Source organism: Micrasema longulum, unplaced genomic scaffold, assembly GCF_059751315.1.
Source record: "Micrasema longulum isolate JH-2025_06_02 unplaced genomic scaffold, ASM5975131v1 h1tg000140l, whole genome shotgun sequence".
In the NCBI taxonomy this organism is placed as follows: Eukaryota; Metazoa; Arthropoda; class Insecta; order Trichoptera; family Brachycentridae; genus Micrasema; species Micrasema longulum.
Genome location: NW_028277346.1, coordinates 194,634 through 212,903, shown reverse-complemented (window position 1 = coordinate 212,903; position 18,270 = coordinate 194,634). Strand labels below are relative to the sequence as shown.

General features: G+C 33.6%; 1 protein-coding gene across 4 annotated transcripts in view; it reads left to right on the top strand.

Annotated features, from left to right (window-relative positions):
- The window catches only part of LOC148284214 (uncharacterized), a 73,669-nt gene that overhangs the window by 17,613 nt on the left and 37,786 nt on the right, over window positions 1–18,270 (top strand). The window lies entirely within an intron of this gene.

Genomic DNA, 18,270 nt, shown 5'->3' with positions numbered 1-18,270 from the left:
GTTCTGTCAGGCGTTTGCTAAGCGTTTCATTCTGTTCACTGACAAATTTGATAGCCTCCAGAATAGTTGCGTATTGGTTGGTGACCTGACTTATCTGCTGATGGATTATTTCAAAACTTTTACTTAGCCGATTGACCTCTGTCTGAAGGGCAGACATATTAGCATATTTAAAAAAATATTTAGAACAAAGAAAATTTAAAAAAATAAAATATTAAAAAAACAAATGGTTGCTTATTTCTGCAGGGGAGAAGCGAGGGGGGCGTCGCCGCGCGGCCGGCGGTGTTTAAGATCCCCCCTTCCCCCTCCTCGTTTCACCCCTGCGGAGATAAGCAACCATTTGCTTTTTTTGGTACTTTATTTTTTTTAAATTATTCGTTCTAAAAAAATATTTTAATGTGCCAATATGTCTTCTTGCTCATACTGATCATCGTGTATGTTTATTTATATATTGCCATATACATATACACACACGTGTGCACCCTTATAAACATTAATACACATACACACATACATACACGCACATACACACATGTACATGCATATATACATACATATATGTACACATACATATACACATACCCACATAAATATTCATACATATATACACACATATGCATAAACACCATTACATACACATACATATATACATATATATACATATATATGTATGTGTATGTCTTCTTGCTCATACTGATAATCGTGGTTTCGGATGTGACATTGTTTAATAAACACCCTGTAGAAAAAATAATTATCAAGGCCTTCAAAATAACTGGATTTATCATGCGGCTGTGTAAATCTTTTAAAAACTTAGGTACATTTATAATGCTATACATAACATACGTACGCCCCCATTTTGAATATTGCACTGCCTAATAAGCGCATGCACTGATTAAATTATGAAAATATTCCATGTTGTTTGAGAAATAGTTGAAAAAAGTAGATGGGATGGAGGGAGGGGTGAGCCTAACAGGTTTAGGGTGACCATTACAGTGGAACATCGTATAACGGGCTATATTGAAAGGTTGTTTGATTATTGATCAAAGGAACATTATTTTTTAAAGTTTTCCTAATGTGAAATATTTATTTATTTATTTATTTATTTACGGACAAAGTCCATTATAAACATTACAATTAAAAGAAATTTTTACAAAGGAATAAAAAAATATAAGGAACAGAAATAAGCAGCAAAGACAGATGATAGATTTTTTAGATTAAGTAAAAAGCATAGGCTAACTATACAGATTCTTTAGCTGATTTGTAAAGAAAGACATCCTTACACCATAATAATCAAGATCTTGATGATCGTTCACCCGCCTGATCATTCTGGGCAAAGGCGACTGTGCACCATAATTGGTCCTGTAGTGACCGAGGAAAAGCATTTCATTATTTCTTAGTCTACGGGTGGGAACGTTAAAAAGAATCTTTTGCAAAATTTCAGGGGCATCAATGAGACAGTTCATAATTTTATACATGCAGATTATATCTGCAATGCATCTGCGTTTTTCAAGACTTGATATGCTTAAAAACCTCTCCATATCAGAATATGAATAGTCTCCTCTTTCCAATCCCATCTTCCATGCAATTTTTCTTATAAAACGATGTTGAACTGATTCAAGGCGCTTGATATGAACAGCATAATGAGGGGACCAGATTACAGATGCATATTCAAGAATAGGGCGAACTAAAGAGCAATAAAGTGTTTTAAGTGTAAGCATACTTTGGAAATCAGACGTAGTTCTATTAATAAAGCCTAAAATTTTTAAGGATCTGTTTACTATATTATCAAAGTGTTCCAGAAAAGTTAGTTTATTATCTAGGATCACTCCAAGATCTCTTATAGAGGTGACAATCGAAAGAACTTGGCCATTAAGTTTATAATCAAAAATAAAAGGATGTTTACATTTATGGTATGAAATAATTTTGCATTTATCGATGTTAAGTTCCATGTTATTAGTTTTGCACCAAGTATGAAATGCATTTATGTCTTCTTGGAGTCTGACACAGTCATCAATATTTTTAATTAGCTTAAGTATCTTGTTATCGTCAGCAAAAAGCCAGAATTTTGTAAAAGAAAAAACATTAGCAGCATCATTAACAAACAAATTAAATAGAAGAGGGGCCAAGTGGGCACCCTGTGGTACACCAGAAGTTACTAGGAAGCTATTTGATATGAAGTTATTGATTTTTACACTTTGTTTTCTATGTGAGAGGTAGGATTTTAAAAACGATAAAAAGGGATCTTTAATGCCTACAGCACGAAGTTTAGCACATAAAATGTTGTGATGTGATATTGCCATATTATTTACTTTTAACCTTTTATTATTTGTATGTAAGATTTTAACTCCCGTATCTTTAGTAAAGTCATGATTAGGTGATCTACGAATTGAGAGAGATTGTTATTGCGAAGACACCTCATATGTTCTTTAACACGAATATAAAAATTTCTTGATTTTCTTCTAACGTAAACTGAAGACGAGAATTGCATTTTAATTGGTAAACACCTGAATTAATTAATAAACTATTTTATCTTAACAAATTACAACAGGGATGGAGAATACCTTAAATAAGGGAATATGGAAGTCTAGGCATTTACAGGGCTTATGACCTGTCATTGGCTGGTTTAAGTGGCCACTTTACACACTGTGTAACATTCACCATTTTGCCTATGTTTGAACATCCATATTTCTTCAATTCTTCCATTTGTTGATTTTAGTGAAGTTAAAGAGCTGAAACCTTTATTGTTGTGTAGAGATTCATCTGCCTGAAAATAATTTTTCAATTTTTAAACTTCTTCTTGGACCAGTTGGTTTCATTACAATATTTGAGTTTGTCCAAATGTTCGTAGACAAAAGACTGGATTTCACCCCCCCGGGAGTCATTAAGATTAACATGTTAATCTTAATGACTCCCGGGGGGGTGAAATCCAGTCTTTTGTCTACGAACATTTGGACAAACTCAAATACTGCTTTTTTATCTTTATAACTTAGCAATAATTTACCAATAGTGTTATTTGTATAAAAAGCAGGATTGATATTATTTGATTAAAAATTGGATAAATTTGTGGATATAGTATTTACATAAATACGTTGTGTTTAAAATTGTCTGAATATTTTGTTAATTATATATGTTTATTAAGTAAGTCTTCTTTGTTTATTCTCAAATGTAAAAATATATTTTAAAAAGTGTTAAGTGTCCTCGACACGGGTAGCCCCAGTGAGGTCACATTATTTTTATTATTAATTATAGTTTGTAAGAGAAAAAAATTTAATAAATAAAATAAAGAATTCGTCTCCATTTATTATCAAAAACCGGTAGACATAGAAAAATCGGTAAGTGATTATAAACAAATATTTAAAACACGCACTATCCTGGATTCAAACTAAAGACTCTCTTTTTCTATGATATATTTTGTTGCCCTTTAATAATGAGGAATATTTTTATGTTTTAAAAAAAAATAAAAAATTCCTTTTAATTACTTTAAAATAAAAAAAGTACTTCATAATCTTTTACATAATATTTTCTTTTCTCTCTCTTATATATTACACAAAAATATTATACGTGTCTATTTATTATAGGAGCAAAAATTCATTAACATTTTCTTGTATACCCACGAACAGGCAATGCCTTTGCGGGATTTTTTGTTTACTATTTTTACTGTTAATATGTATTTCATTGCTATGTAATTATCCTTTGTTTCTTTAATACTCTGTTTTACCTCTTATGTATATTTTATTTTATCAACATAAACGGAAAATCTGCCAACAAAAATTTATAATACTAATATATTTGGCTTAATACATTTTAAAAAAAAAAAAACATAAATTTCCTTATAACCAAGATTTATTAATAAATTAAACCTAAAAATTATACAAGATTTATATTTAAAAAATTAACCTTTAAATTATACAGCATATTCAGTAGAAAGTCTAAACAATTCAGGAATAAATGTAAAAAACAAAATTAAATATTGTAAAAAAAAAACTAAAAAAAATAAAAAAAATTGTAAAATGTTTGACAGCAAAGTTAATGCTTTAAATATTAATAATATATTATTTTTAATTTTGGCTCAGTTAAAGTAGCGTCATAGGCTGTTCCTAAACTGTGATTTTCAATGTTCAGCGTAAAACTGCTTACTACCGTAAAATTTCTCCAAACCGGGTTTTATGACACGCCCAAACATGAAGAAAATAGCAGTAAAAATATTACACGAAGCTTACGCAACGAACACACCTTTAAAAGTTGATACACTTGTTTCGGTAATTGTTCTAATGATTTGTTTTTTAATTTCATTTGAGGTTTTTCCATTGAAGACCGCATTTTTTGTTTGTATATAAACATTTTGTATATTTAAACCACACACTATTAGTTTTATAATACAGGAAAAAAATTACGCTTTATCAATTACAAGCTGTCTATTCCTAGTGAGTTTTAGGCTATAGTCAATTAAATTATACGTAGAGAATGGACTCCTTAGTTTTAAAAAATTATATTTATTTCAGTGCCTGAAATATTTTCACTTGAATAAGGAATCGTTTAGTAATAATTTTAATCGTTTTAGTAATAGATCCGATAGTGTACTGCCAGTTCCAGGGTGCAGAACTAAGTTCGCACAGAGGCACGCCTTACATGTTGGTCCAGGATCCTTCAATCTTCTAACCAAGGAACTACAAAACATTAAATCACTGGTACAGTTTAAAGTAGGTTTGAGGTCTTGGATTAGCATGGAAGGAGCAGATAGACACACTCTTTAAAAAAATAAAAAAACAATTAAAATAAAAAAATAAATGTATTCTGCAAATAAATCATATTTTCGTAATTTCAGCATATGTTAATTGGTTTTTTCTTTTCTTTTCTTTTCTTTTCTTTTCTTTTCTTTTCTTTTCTTTTCTTTTCTTTTCTTTTCTTTTCTTTTCTTTTCTTTTCTTTTCTTTTCTTTTCTTTTCTTTTCTTTTCTTTTCTTTTCTTTTCTTTTCTTTTCTTTTCTTTTCTTTTCTTTTCTTTTCTTTTCTTTTCTTTTCTTTTCTTTTCTTTTCTTTTCTTTTCTTTTCTTTTCTTTTCTTTTCTTTTCTTTTCTTTTCTTTTCTTTTCTTTTCTTTTCTTTTCTTTTCTTTTCTTTTCTTTTCTTTTCTTTTCTTTTCTTTTCTTTTCTTTTCTTTTCTTTTCTTTTCTTTTCTTTTCTTTTCTTTTCTTTTCTTTTCTTTTCTTTTCTTTTCTTTTCTCTTCTTTTCTTTTCTTTTCTTTTCTTTTCTTTTCTTTTCTTTTCATGGTCATGTCATACCATATATATGTGCTATAATTTTTTTTAATAATTAAAAAATGAATGGCCCACGCTCAGACGCTGTAGTCTTTGTGGGCATTTTTTCCAATTCATATTATAGCTTAATTTTAAGATGTATTTTTCTAAAGTGTATTTTTGTAATCATACTTCCATGTAAATAATATGTGAATGGAAAAATAAACAAATTAAAAATTAAAAAAACGCACGAAAAATAAGGAAATCATACGATTTTGCCTATTTTAAACGATGTTTTTTCAACAATGTTCGAACATGTCCAAATGCTTGCAGACTGGCTGGATTTCCTCCCTAGGGAGTTATTCATATTTAAATTGATTGCAACAGAGGTAAAACATTTTTGAGAAGGTAACATGGAAGTCTAGGCATTTACAGGGCTTATAACCTGTCAATGGCAAGAGGTCACTTTACACACCGCGTAACATTCACCATTCTGCCCATGTTTAAACATCCACATATCCTCAACTCTTCCATCTGGTGACTTTTGTGAAGTAAAGGAGCTAAAACCTTTATTATGCGGGTGAGATTCACCGGCTGAACCGAATCACCTACTAGGCAACGCCTGAAAACAATTTTCCAATTTTACTAATGTATGCATACAACAACTATTTAATATCTCTCATGATACCAAACACAATTACTTGATTTACTAGACGTTTCACCCTGATGCTGCAAAAGTAGAAAATTGAAAATTAACATAAATTTCGGTCAAAGAGGATTGCTCTACTTTTCCATTAAAGTGTACAACCTACTTCCATTGTCCATTAGGACAATTAGTAAATACTGTCATTAAAAATCGCCATTAAGAAATGGATAATGGAGGTGAGATGCGCACGGATTGATGAGTGGACCGGGGGTCTTATGCTGGACTCGTTCGTCTTTAGAATCGTATGCGACTTCCGTAATTTGACGAGTGACAGCATTCTTGAACCACCCATACGAATGCAGTCGATTGAAAACCAATCGACTTTTTTTCGAGTGCCCCAAAGCACTCGACATTGGCAATCGAATGCGACATCGTAACTTTAGCTGTCAAACTTCCTTCTTGCAAAACGCTCGACATTCATGTTTGAATGACGTGTACCTAGGTATTTTTATTGTATTTTAACTTAAATTTTACAACACTGATCAATGTTATGACGATGGCGTATCAACAAATGTGCAACAAATATAATTGTACTCATTTTCAATCCATTATCAAAAGTTTCACTAGAAACATGATTTTAAAATTATTTTATCGCTCGTCAATGTCAAAATACGTATTTGAGATATATTATACAATATGTTTTTCAATTCCATTAAATGAATATGAAATATTTCTAATAACATGTAGACGTGTGTTATGTCAAAGGCAAATAATAAATATAACTTTTGCAGTGTCCCAGTAAAACATTTTCTTTTATTTTTTTCATAATATTCCGTAAACAAAATATTCAACGGAAGAAGTCCGACAAGAATCAATAAAAGTTTACGTGTGGCAGGAGAGCCATAGATAAATACGGATTTGTTGGTGTTGACACATTCTCATTCGTTTTAGTAATTGAATTTATTTTTATTTATTTATACTTTTACATTGTTTGTTTTCTTTTTTTAAATACAGAATAATGTTCCCTCACTGGGGTGTCCCGTGCCGAGGGAAACATTTTACAAAATGTGGAACATGCCTAAGATTAGCTATTTAACAAAGTTAACGCAATAATAACAAAACAAAACGTAATTAATCCAATTAACCTAATAATCATTAACATAATAAACAGTAAAAAACTAAAATAATTATAAAAAACAAATTGTTGGAGGGTTTTCAAGAATAGCAGTATGAGAAAGTAATCGAGATGCCCAATCGACTATTGTCGATTAGGTGACAAAATGTCGCATCTTTCCATCATAAGGCTCCAGGACAAATAGATAGAAATATGTTTTTATTTATATTGTTTTTATTTGTGAGTTTTATGTGTTTTTCTCATGTTTTATATGTATTTGATCGTCATCAGCCGTCTCTTGTCCAATATTGTCTCTTAAGTCTCCAAATCTCCCTATCCTGAGCCAACCGCTTCCTGCAACTTGTCTTATATGATCAGACCACCTTGTCTGAAGCCTGCCGACACTTCTGGGTCGCCATTCCAGGACTTTTTTGGTCCATCTAGAGTCTGTAGTTCTGGCTATATGACCAGCCTAGCTCCATTTCTGGTTGGCAGCACTGTGGACCACATCGGTGACTTTTTTTCTCGCTCTAATCCATGTATTGGTTTTTCTGTCTCTCAACGAAATACCCAGCATTCTCCTTTCCATGGCTCTCTGTGTCACTGATAATTTGGGTTAAAAAAAATTCGTGAACACAAAAATTTCACAGCCATATGTCAGTACAGGGAGAACGTCTTTAAGGAATGTGAATAATTCGGAGATTTCAGGATATATGTATGTGAGCTTACCAAAGGCAGCCTTTGCTAAACCTATCTTTCTTTCTATTACTACCTCTTGATTATCTTACCCTAACTTTTTTTCTTAGGTATATATAACTATTTTTATTTTATTTTAAAGAAACAAGCAGTCGACAGTGATATAATAATACAAAAAAAATACGGTTTAAAGACAGACCAGCGAATTTTTTATATAAATATTTTTTTTTTTATTAATTGAAGGAATATAGATATTCAAATATGGGCAGAATGGTGAATGTTACACAGTGTGTAAAGTGGCCACTTAAACCAGCCATTGACAGGTCATAAGCCCTGTAGATGCCTAGACTTCTATATTACCTTCAACATCAACAGATGAAAGAATTTAAGGAATATAGATGTTCAAATATGGGCAGAATGGTGAATGTTACACAGTGTGTAAAGTGGCCACTTGAACCAGCCATTGACAGGTCATAAGCCCTGTAGATGCCTGGACTTCTATATTACCTCCTCTTAACTGTTCTTTTTCTCTGTTGTAATATGTTAATATAAACAGCTCTCCAGGGAATTGAATCCAGTCTACAAAAATTTGGACAAACTCAAAATATTGTTGCATATTTTGTTTGGAAAATTGGGACTTGTGCCGTTTAATAAATAAATAAAAATATATATATTAAATGTCTCCTTCGGCATGGGACACCCCACTAGGTACATTATATTTAACGTAAAAAAAGTAATACATTAATTGTAAAAGACCAAATAAAATATAAATAAATCTACAATAAAAACGTTTCTCGTTTCCGTATGAAAGGAATATTTTTTCCTATACTAAACGATTCAAATAAAAAATGATCATTAGCGTAATTACCTATTTATGAATGGTAAATTGGTCATTCGTCATTGTGTGCATCACAATCAGTAAGTTTCTACATTCTTTCTTCATCATTGCATTTCCGCTCCCTAGTTGGAGCATATGGTGTCCACAAAGACCATCCTCCCGAGTCAGGGTCGCGCCCCGAAGTTCCGCCGTCAGCAGCGGACGTCCAGGGCTGGACCTCGATTATAATGGGAAGATAAAATTATTCTTAAATTTTATCTACAAAGTAAAATTAAGTTTTCTGTACGAAAAATGGAATATGTTTAATTTTTTTTTCTAAGCATGTTCAATTACCGGTTACCGACGAAGATGCTTGGAATTTTCATACAAATATACGCACTTTCGTAAATAAATATCGTTTTTTTAAAAATGTTATTACTATTTTATTTTATTTTTACATCTGAGCATGTTTTTCATTCTTTATTTCCATTCTTAATTTTTAATTACTCTTACAAATTTTCTTCATTTTTAATATTATTTCCATTTGTAAATACTCACTACAAACTACAAACTTGAAAATATCTTTTTTTCACTTAAATTTTAATTTTTAAACAACTTTTATTTATGTTTTTCTTTTTCCTTCTCTTTTTTATACTTTCATAATTAACCTTACATATAATTGCTTTTTAATATGGAAACTTTACTGGTCCATTAGAATTAAGTCTAATTGTGTAAAATATTAAACTTTGTAACTGTACTGTATGTTTCCTGAATAAAAGAAAAAAAATAAAAAATAATAATATATTTATCGGCCTCCGCGGTGTAGTGGTCAAGACGCTTGACTCACGCACGGAAGGTTCCGGGTTCGATTCCCGGTGAGAACACAAAAATTAAAATGTGATTTTTCTCAAGCCTGGGGGCTCTGTGATGTAATTCACCACTGTGATTCCTGGCCTGTTGTGGTACAAAAAAAATAAAAAAATATGAATATTCTTTTTATATTGTATTTTATAACATCATGTACCTAACTGCTTTAAACCTTTAAACTGCATTTCTTTGATATGTTTGAATTTTATTTATTGAAAAATTTAATATTCTGGCTTCTACCGCTTATTTTTAATTTTTTGAAATTTTAAAAATTAACTGTACTTCTAAACACAGTTCTATATTTCTTTCTTTATATTGTATTTTTAAAAGTTTACGTTGTTTACACACTCATCTTATTATTTTTATTTTTATACCAACTATACTTGTTACGGACGTCGTGTAGACTCAGCAGCCCTTCCTGGGGCCTCTTGAATAGCTAGTGTAGAAGCCTCGGTATATGTAAACATGAAATGCTGCCTCCCCAATAAAGACTTTAATTTGTTACCTTCGTGGGTGGCTTTCGTTATACCGAGGCCTATAGAATTAGGATCTATTATTTAATTTATAAATATATTGCATTGCCTTTCATTAATAATAATATTTTCTCTGTGCATGTTTCTTACCGCGCGGACTGCACCCGAGTGAGGCCGGGTGGCGGGGGGAGGTAGCCTTACACGTGGCGGGGGGAGGTAGCCTTAATTAGGTTGCATTGATCATCTCGGCCTCGTGGCGTAGTGGTCAACGCGTTTGCCTACCATACAAGGGTTCCATTCCCGACATGGTTCAAATGTAATATTTATTTAACCCCACACCCCTAGTACACATCGCGTCTAATAACTATAATATCTTTATAAATATAATAAATATTGGGTTAAGATTTTCAGTATTCCTCCATTACACATTTACGTATAGACTGAAATAATTTGTTATTAAATAATAAGTACTTATTAGGCACAAAAGGGCATTTTATCGGAAATCGGCGATAAATCACATATATCAGCAAAAGTATACTCACAGTATACCAATGTTACGGATTGTTGCGTATGAAAAAAATAGTAAAGAATTTACGCCCGTCGCAGAGTCAGTCACGTAGTCCAGTACTAGCTACTTAGTAGCTCTCGGGAAGTTAGCGCGGGTGCACGTTTCGCCCGAGTCGTTAGCGATACCCAATGTTTTTTTTCATGTTTTCAGCAGTTAGATTTGAAATATTATCATATTTGAATTAATAAGATTGCAAAAAAAATATCAATTTTGGGAAGGATCAGAAGATTTATTGATAAGGAATAAGGACTCTTGCAAAACTATTTACAAAGCAATTATTGAACCACACGTTAACTACTGTAGTAGCATTTTATTTTTATCAAACGAAGGAAACATAGATAAACTAACTGTATTACAAAATAAAGCCTTTATAATCATTTTGAAAAAAACAGATACACGAGGGTAAAGTCGATGGTAAATGAAATGAAATTATTAACATATAAACAAAGAATATTTTACAATACAATGATATTTGTTCATAAAATTATAAACTCTAATAAAAAAACAGAATTTTGGAAAAAAATTGATCGGAACCAGCATGAACACGATCACAATACTAGAGAAAAGAACAAAATTAGACTTCCATTTAGGAAAAAGGCAAAGTCACAAAATTCCATTTTATTTAAAGCAATTAAAAAGTATTACGAAATGGAAAAAAATATTTATGAAGAAAAAAACACTTATAAATTAAATATATTTGCAATGTTATTATTAGAACACACATAACAATATGTATGATATGTGTGCCCTCTTTAAGATTTAAATAAATAAATAAAATTATGGTTAACTAAAGCCATCCCTTATAAATATTCCATTTTTCCCCTTTTCAATCTCTTATTTTTTAAATGTGTAGTGACTACACAGCACCGTAACGCGCGGGTGTTTTTAGGACAGTAAGGGAAAGGTCAAAAAGTTGTTTTTATATTAGAATATTTCATAGTCCCTGGACTGGTACCCGAAGCGTGAGACTGATAATCGTACCTTTATGTTACAAAAATGATCTAGATACACTGCGGTTGGTGTACCAATGCAGCGCCCTATGCACCATTAGTTGCGGAATGGGAATGATGATGATTTTATGTTTTTAGTATGTCAAAATGTTCGTACACATGGCTGGCCCAGTTATATATTTAAGATTAACAAATTAAACTTAGATTTTTCAAATCTCATTAAATGAGCGCATGACTATGGCTTGGTAATAAATTCTAAAAAAACTAAAATTGTTCATGTATCCTCACCGTATATTACTAAATGTGAATTTGAAATTGAAATTTTTTTTTTTTTTTTTTAAAAAAAGAAATATTTGCGTTCTTATGATTTACCCAAATATTTAATTTTGAGGGCCATTTTCAACGAGTTGTAAATAACTCACTATTAGAAAATGGAATCAAGTTGGGGTAGAGTGGGATTCGAACCACGGACCTTTGGTCCGTGAGTCCGAGACACTAGCCACGGGACCACAACCGAAATACAAGCTAATATAAATGTTTGCCTTCATTCAAATTTAAATATAGAATCAGATAAATGTAATTGTCCTATTAACTAACTAACTAACTAACTAACTAACCATCACGCCATTTCCCCAGAGGGGTAGGCAGAGAGGATAGAACGCCACACCACTCTGTCCTGGCACACTTCCTTTGCTTCCTTCACATTCATACATCTTCTCATGCACGCACGTCGATTATTCCGACTTTTCACATGACCACTTTCAAGAATTTGTTGTACTTGATCATGCCATGTCTTTCTCGGCCTTCCTCGACTTCTACAACCAGACACATTCGCATCATAAATCTTTTTAGCCGTTCTTTCATCATTTATTCGCTCCACATGACCGAACCATCGCAAAAGACCTTTCTTAATTTTGTCGATAATGCTTAACTCAGCCTTGCATTCTGCTCTAATTTCGACATTAGGGCACCTATCATACATTGTTTTTCCGCACATTCGCCTGAGGGATCGCATTTCAACAGCATTCAGTCTACTTTCGTCCCTTTTTTTCCAACTCCATGCTTCGCTTCCATACATTAGGGTTGGTACCAGAACTCCGTTATGAACTGCTAATTTAGCCTCTTGCGATAGACACTTATTTGCTACGACAGACTTTAAGGCACCATTAACTCTGTTACCGGCACTAACCCTCCTTTCAATATCCTTGTCCATATTTCCATCTCTAGTAAACATACTACCCAGATATACAAATTCTTCGACCTGTTTCAAACTATCTCCATTTACTACAATCTTACATTCAGTCATAGTTACATTTCTTTCAAAGACCATGACGTTCGACTTTTGCACATTCATTAGCAAATCACTCTCCTTGCACACTTCGTAAACCTTTGTAACCAAGGATTGCAGTTCCTCTTCGCTGTCAGCTAGGAGGACTGCGTCATCGGCGTACAGAAGGCAACTGACAGTTAGATTACTCATTTTCGCTCCCACATCCATACTTTTCAATTCTTTCATACATTTATCCATGTATATGTTGTAAATAATCATACATATTTAGGATTAATTATTGATTCTAAATTTAGCTCATATTGATCGAATCTGCGACAAATTAAGGTACTGGCTTAAGGTGATTTATAAAATCAAAAGCATACTCCCTTTCAAAACGTTAAGATTCATATATACCTCGCTCATTGAATCCATTATATCTTACGGAGTGCGTGTCTGGGCCTGGGGTCTCACCTTCCATCTGGGTAAAATTTATGATATCCAGGTGAGACTGTTGAGGGGGATTGTACCGGATAGCATAATCCGTGAGGCGAAACATATGGGCGAAGGTGTATATTTTAAATTCTGTAATGTCCTGCCGGTAAAACAATTTTGTGACTACAAATTAATTGTAGATCACTTTGTTGATCCGGAATATAAAAAAAGAGTTTCCCACACTCACAACACTAGATTAAAAACTAAAGATTAAATACAATAGTAGATAAGGCGTACAGACTTCTAGGGTTTATCTTACGAATCTCCAAGCCATTCTCATCACCAAATTACATTTAAACTTCTTTACTATACTTATGTGCGAAGTCAACTCGAATTCGCTTCATTAGTATGGTCCCCTCAATATAATGTATATATTAATCAAATTGAAAACATTCAAAATAAATTAAGGAGCCTGGAATATCGTTTTGGCAACATTGAAAATGATTACGGCGCATCTTTGATCAATTTTAATATAGAATCACTACAAAAAAGGCGCCTTACATATGATTTAATTTTTCTTTTCAAAATTCTCAATAATATAGTTGATTCGCCGTATCTTTTACAAAATATTGGTTTCCGTTGTCCTCTTCGCTATACTAGATTAAATTCCCTTTTTTATGTGCCAACTTGTAAAAACAATTATACCTCGAATTCATTCATTAGACGTACCTGTAGAAATTATAACGGACTCAGTATTGATGTAGACATTTTTAACTGCACGTTGCATTTGTACAGAAAATTTCTTCATGGGGTCGATTATTTGGGCTAGTTGCTGAATGTGCATCTTGGGCATAAACATGTTATGTATATGTGCCGCATGTAATGTATATGTTTGTGTAAGTTTTATATGTGCGTTCATGTGCGTGCGTGGATGGCTCGGAGTGTACATTCGGTATTTTTATTTATTACCTCCATGGATAACGCAAATGTCAACAATTATTCTTTTCTCACTTGAAATTCTTATTTATTTTTTTATTTTTTTGTCACATTTAATGTTTATATCTTTATAATTTATGAAAACTTAATTGGTCTTTTTATGTTAAAAAATTGTTGTTTTTAATACTTATTATGTATGACTGTATGTTTTCTAAATAAAATAAAATAAAATAAAATAACAAATAAAAATAAAGGCGCCCTGTTTGTTCCCCGAATTAAAAATTACCTCGGAGAGCGAACATTAAATTGCGTTGTTCCAAGATTGTTCAATGATCTCCCACAAACCATCATTAACATGAAAGATCTTCAAATGAAAAAAAAAGAACTGAAGAAATATCTTCTAGATAGGTTCGTAGGTTTTCACGGCCTTCAGAATACAGATAGTGTTTTTCTGGGTTATTATGCCGTGTTTGTGGGCTTTGTATTGCCGACGTTTCGGAGCACATTGCAGTGTCCATCTTCAGGGCTGAATGTATGAGTGTAGTTTTTAGTGTGTTTAATTGTGAGGAATTTGTACCGTGTCGCAGTCGGGCAATGTATGTGGTTAAGTGTGTGGAGTTTGTACCGTGGGCTTTGGAAGCACCGGGTACCATGAGGTTCGTAGTCGTAACCCATCATCCCTGTTTATGTTATTAGGATGCTTGTATATTTCTATGGCTTCCTTTATTAAACGGGCTTGATGATTTTTGGGCTTTCCAAGGACATTTGGCTCAAATGAGAAATTATGCCCTGTTTCTATGTAGTGCTCTGCAAGAGCTGATTTATCCGGGTAGCCCAACTTGCATGCACTCTTGTGCTCTTTTATTCTTGTCATTATGTTTCTGGCAGTCTGCCCTATGTAGACTGTTTCACAGCTTTTGCAATTTAATTTATATACTCCATCTGTTTCAAGTGGGTCCCGATCTTTTACTGATTTTAGTAAGTTTCTTACTTTTGAGGTCGTACCGAACACTGTCCTTATGTCCCGTTTCTTAAGCGTTTTTGCAATTCTATCCGTGACATTTTTGACATAGGGAAGGAACGCTATTCTTTTATCCGTATTAGCATCATCCATCTTGGAAATATTCTTTGGATTTGTTACCGACATTATTCTTCTTTTTATATCCTTCTTTTCATAGCCATTACTTTCTAATACTTTTGTCAGTATATTCAATTCCTCTTCTAGGTTACTTTCTTCACAAATACGTGTTGCCCTTCTGGCCAGCGTGTTTATGATGCCTAATTTTTGAGATGGGTGGTGATGTGAGGTAGCATGGAGATACCGGTTTGTATGTGTGGGTTTTCTATACACCGTATGTCCCAGTCTGCCATCTTCCTTTCTGCTTAATTTGACGTCTAGAAAAGATAGGCTTTTGTCCTCCTCTACTTCCATAGTAAACTGTATTGCCGGGTGGAGATTATTTAGATGGTCTAAAAACACTGTTAATCTTTCTGCACCATGATTCCAAATGACAAATACGTCATCTACGTATCGAAGCCATACTTTGGGTGCATATGGAGCTGTGTCCAAGGCCGTTTCTTCAAATGTCTCCATGAAAAAGTTTGCTAGAACCGGCGATAAAGGATTGCCCATAGCCACTCCTTCTAACTGTTTAAAAATTTCATTTTCAAAAGAAAAGTATCCATTTGTTAAGCAGTACTCAAATAAAGCGCACATGTCTTCACTAAAAATCTCTCTTATAAGTACCATTGCGTCATTCAGGGGCACATTCGTGAAAAGTGACACTACGTCAAAACTGACTAATATATCATCCTTCTCAACTTTTAGCTCCTTTATTGTATCCACGAAATGTGAAGAATCTCTGACAAATGAAGTGGTTTTTCCCGTGTGTTTTTGAAGGAGACTTGCCAAGTATTGTGAGAGTTTGTATGTAGGAGCACCTATAGTGCTTACTATTGGTCTCAAAGGAGTGCCTTCTTTGTGTATTTTTGGTAGTCCGTATAGTGCTGGAGTTTTCGGAGCTTGTGTAAATATCTTCCAATGTAAGTCTTTAGGAATATTAGATTTCCTCACTAACTCCCTTATTCCTTTATCAATCTTATTGGTGGGATTTTTCTTTAGTTTTTCATATGTCTTGCTTTTTAATAGCTCACGCATCTTGTCAGAATATGTTTTTTGATCCAATACCACGGTTGCGTTTCCTTTGTCGGCTGGTAGAATTAAAATATCTTTATTGTCCCTTAGTTCTTTTAAGGCTATGCGTTCCTGTTTGGATATGTTAGATGGTGGTAATTTAGTTTTTCTTAATATCAGGCAAGTATCTTGTCGGATTTCTTCCGCAACTGCAATAGGGATCTTCTTACTTAGTGCCGCCTCAACTCCACATATTATGTCCTCAACCGGGATGGTCTTAGGCGTAACTGCAAAGTTGAGTCCTTTACTGAGTATCGATATTGCATCTTTGCTCAGAGTTTGGCTAGATAGATTCATCACCACTTTCTGTGGATCCAGTTGAATTGTCTTTTCTTTCTTTCTCTTTTCCATTTCTTGGAATTTCTTTTTCTGTTTCTTCTCTACTGCTAGTTTACTTCTTTCAGCTTGGGTATGGGTTATGTCTTCAATCTTCATGAAGTGTTGGGGTGACAAGGTAGCACCGAGGAGAAGATGCAGATCATACAGGGTTTTCGAGATTTTGTTTAACTCGAAACGGGTATTGCTTATCCTTTCCCTGAGTAGCGCTGCTTCTGCTCTTTGGAATACTCTACTCTACTAGCAGAAGCAGCGCTACTCAGGGAAAGGATAAGCAATACCCGTTTCGAGTTAAACAAAATCTCGAAAACCCTGTATGATCTGCATCTTCTCCTCGGTGCTACCTTGTCACCCCAACACTTCATGAAGATTGAAGACATAACCCATACCCAAGCTGAAAGAAGTAAACTAGCAGTAGAGAAGAAACAGAAAAAGAAATTCCAAGAAATGGAAAAGAGAAAGAAAGAAAAGACAATTCAACTGGATCCACAGAAAGTGGTGATGAATCTATCTAGCCAAACTCTGAGCAAAGATGCAATATCGATACTCAGTAAAGGACTCAACTTTGCAGTTACGCCTAAGACCATCCCGGTTGAGGACATAATATGTGGAGTTGAGGCGGCACTAAGTAAGAAGATCCCTATTGCAGTTGCGGAAGAAATCCGACAAGATACTTGCCTGATATTAAGAAAAACTAAATTACCACCATCTAACATATCCAAACAGGAACGCATAGCCTTAAAAGAACTAAGGGACAATAAAGATATTTTAATTCTACCAGCCGACAAAGGAAACGCAACCGTGGTATTGGATCAAAAAACATATTCTGACAAGATGCGTGAGCTATTAAAAAGCAAGACATATGAAAAACTAAAGAAAAATCCCACCAATAAGATTGATAAAGGAATAAGGGAGTTAGTGAGGAAATCTAATATTCCTAAAGACTTACATTGGAAGATATTTACACAAGCTCCGAAAACTCCAGCACTATACGGACTACCAAAAATACACAAAGAAGGCACTCCTTTGAGACCAATAGTAAGCACTATAGGTGCTCCTACATACAAACTCTCACAATACTTGGCAAGTCTCCTTCAAAAACACACGGGAAAAACCACTTCATTTGTCAGAGATTCTTCACATTTCGTGGATACAATAAAGGAGCTAAAAGTTGAGAAGGATGATATATTAGTCAGTTTTGACGTAGTGTCACTTTTCACGAATGTGCCCCTGAATGACGCAATGGTACTTATAAGAGAGATTTTTAGTGAAGACATGTGCGCTTTATTTGAGTACTGCTTAACAAATGGATACTTTTCTTTTGAAAATGAAATTTTTAAACAGTTAGAAGGAGTGGCTATGGGCAATCCTTTATCGCCGGTTCTAGCAAACTTTTTCATGGAGACATTTGAAGAAACGGCCTTGGACACAGCTCCATATGCACCCAAAGTATGGCTTCGATACGTAGATGACGTATTTGTCATTTGGAATCATGGTGCAGAAAGATTAACAGTGTTTTTAGACCATCTAAATAATCTCCACCCGGCAATACAGTTTACTATGGAAGTAGAGGAGGACAAAAGCCTATCTTTTCTAGACGTCAAATTAAGCAGAAAGGAAGATGGCAGACTGGGACATACGGTGTATAGAAAACCCACACATACAAACCGGTATCTCCATGCTACCTCACATCACCACCCATCTCAAAAATTAGGCATCATAAACACGCTGGCCAGAA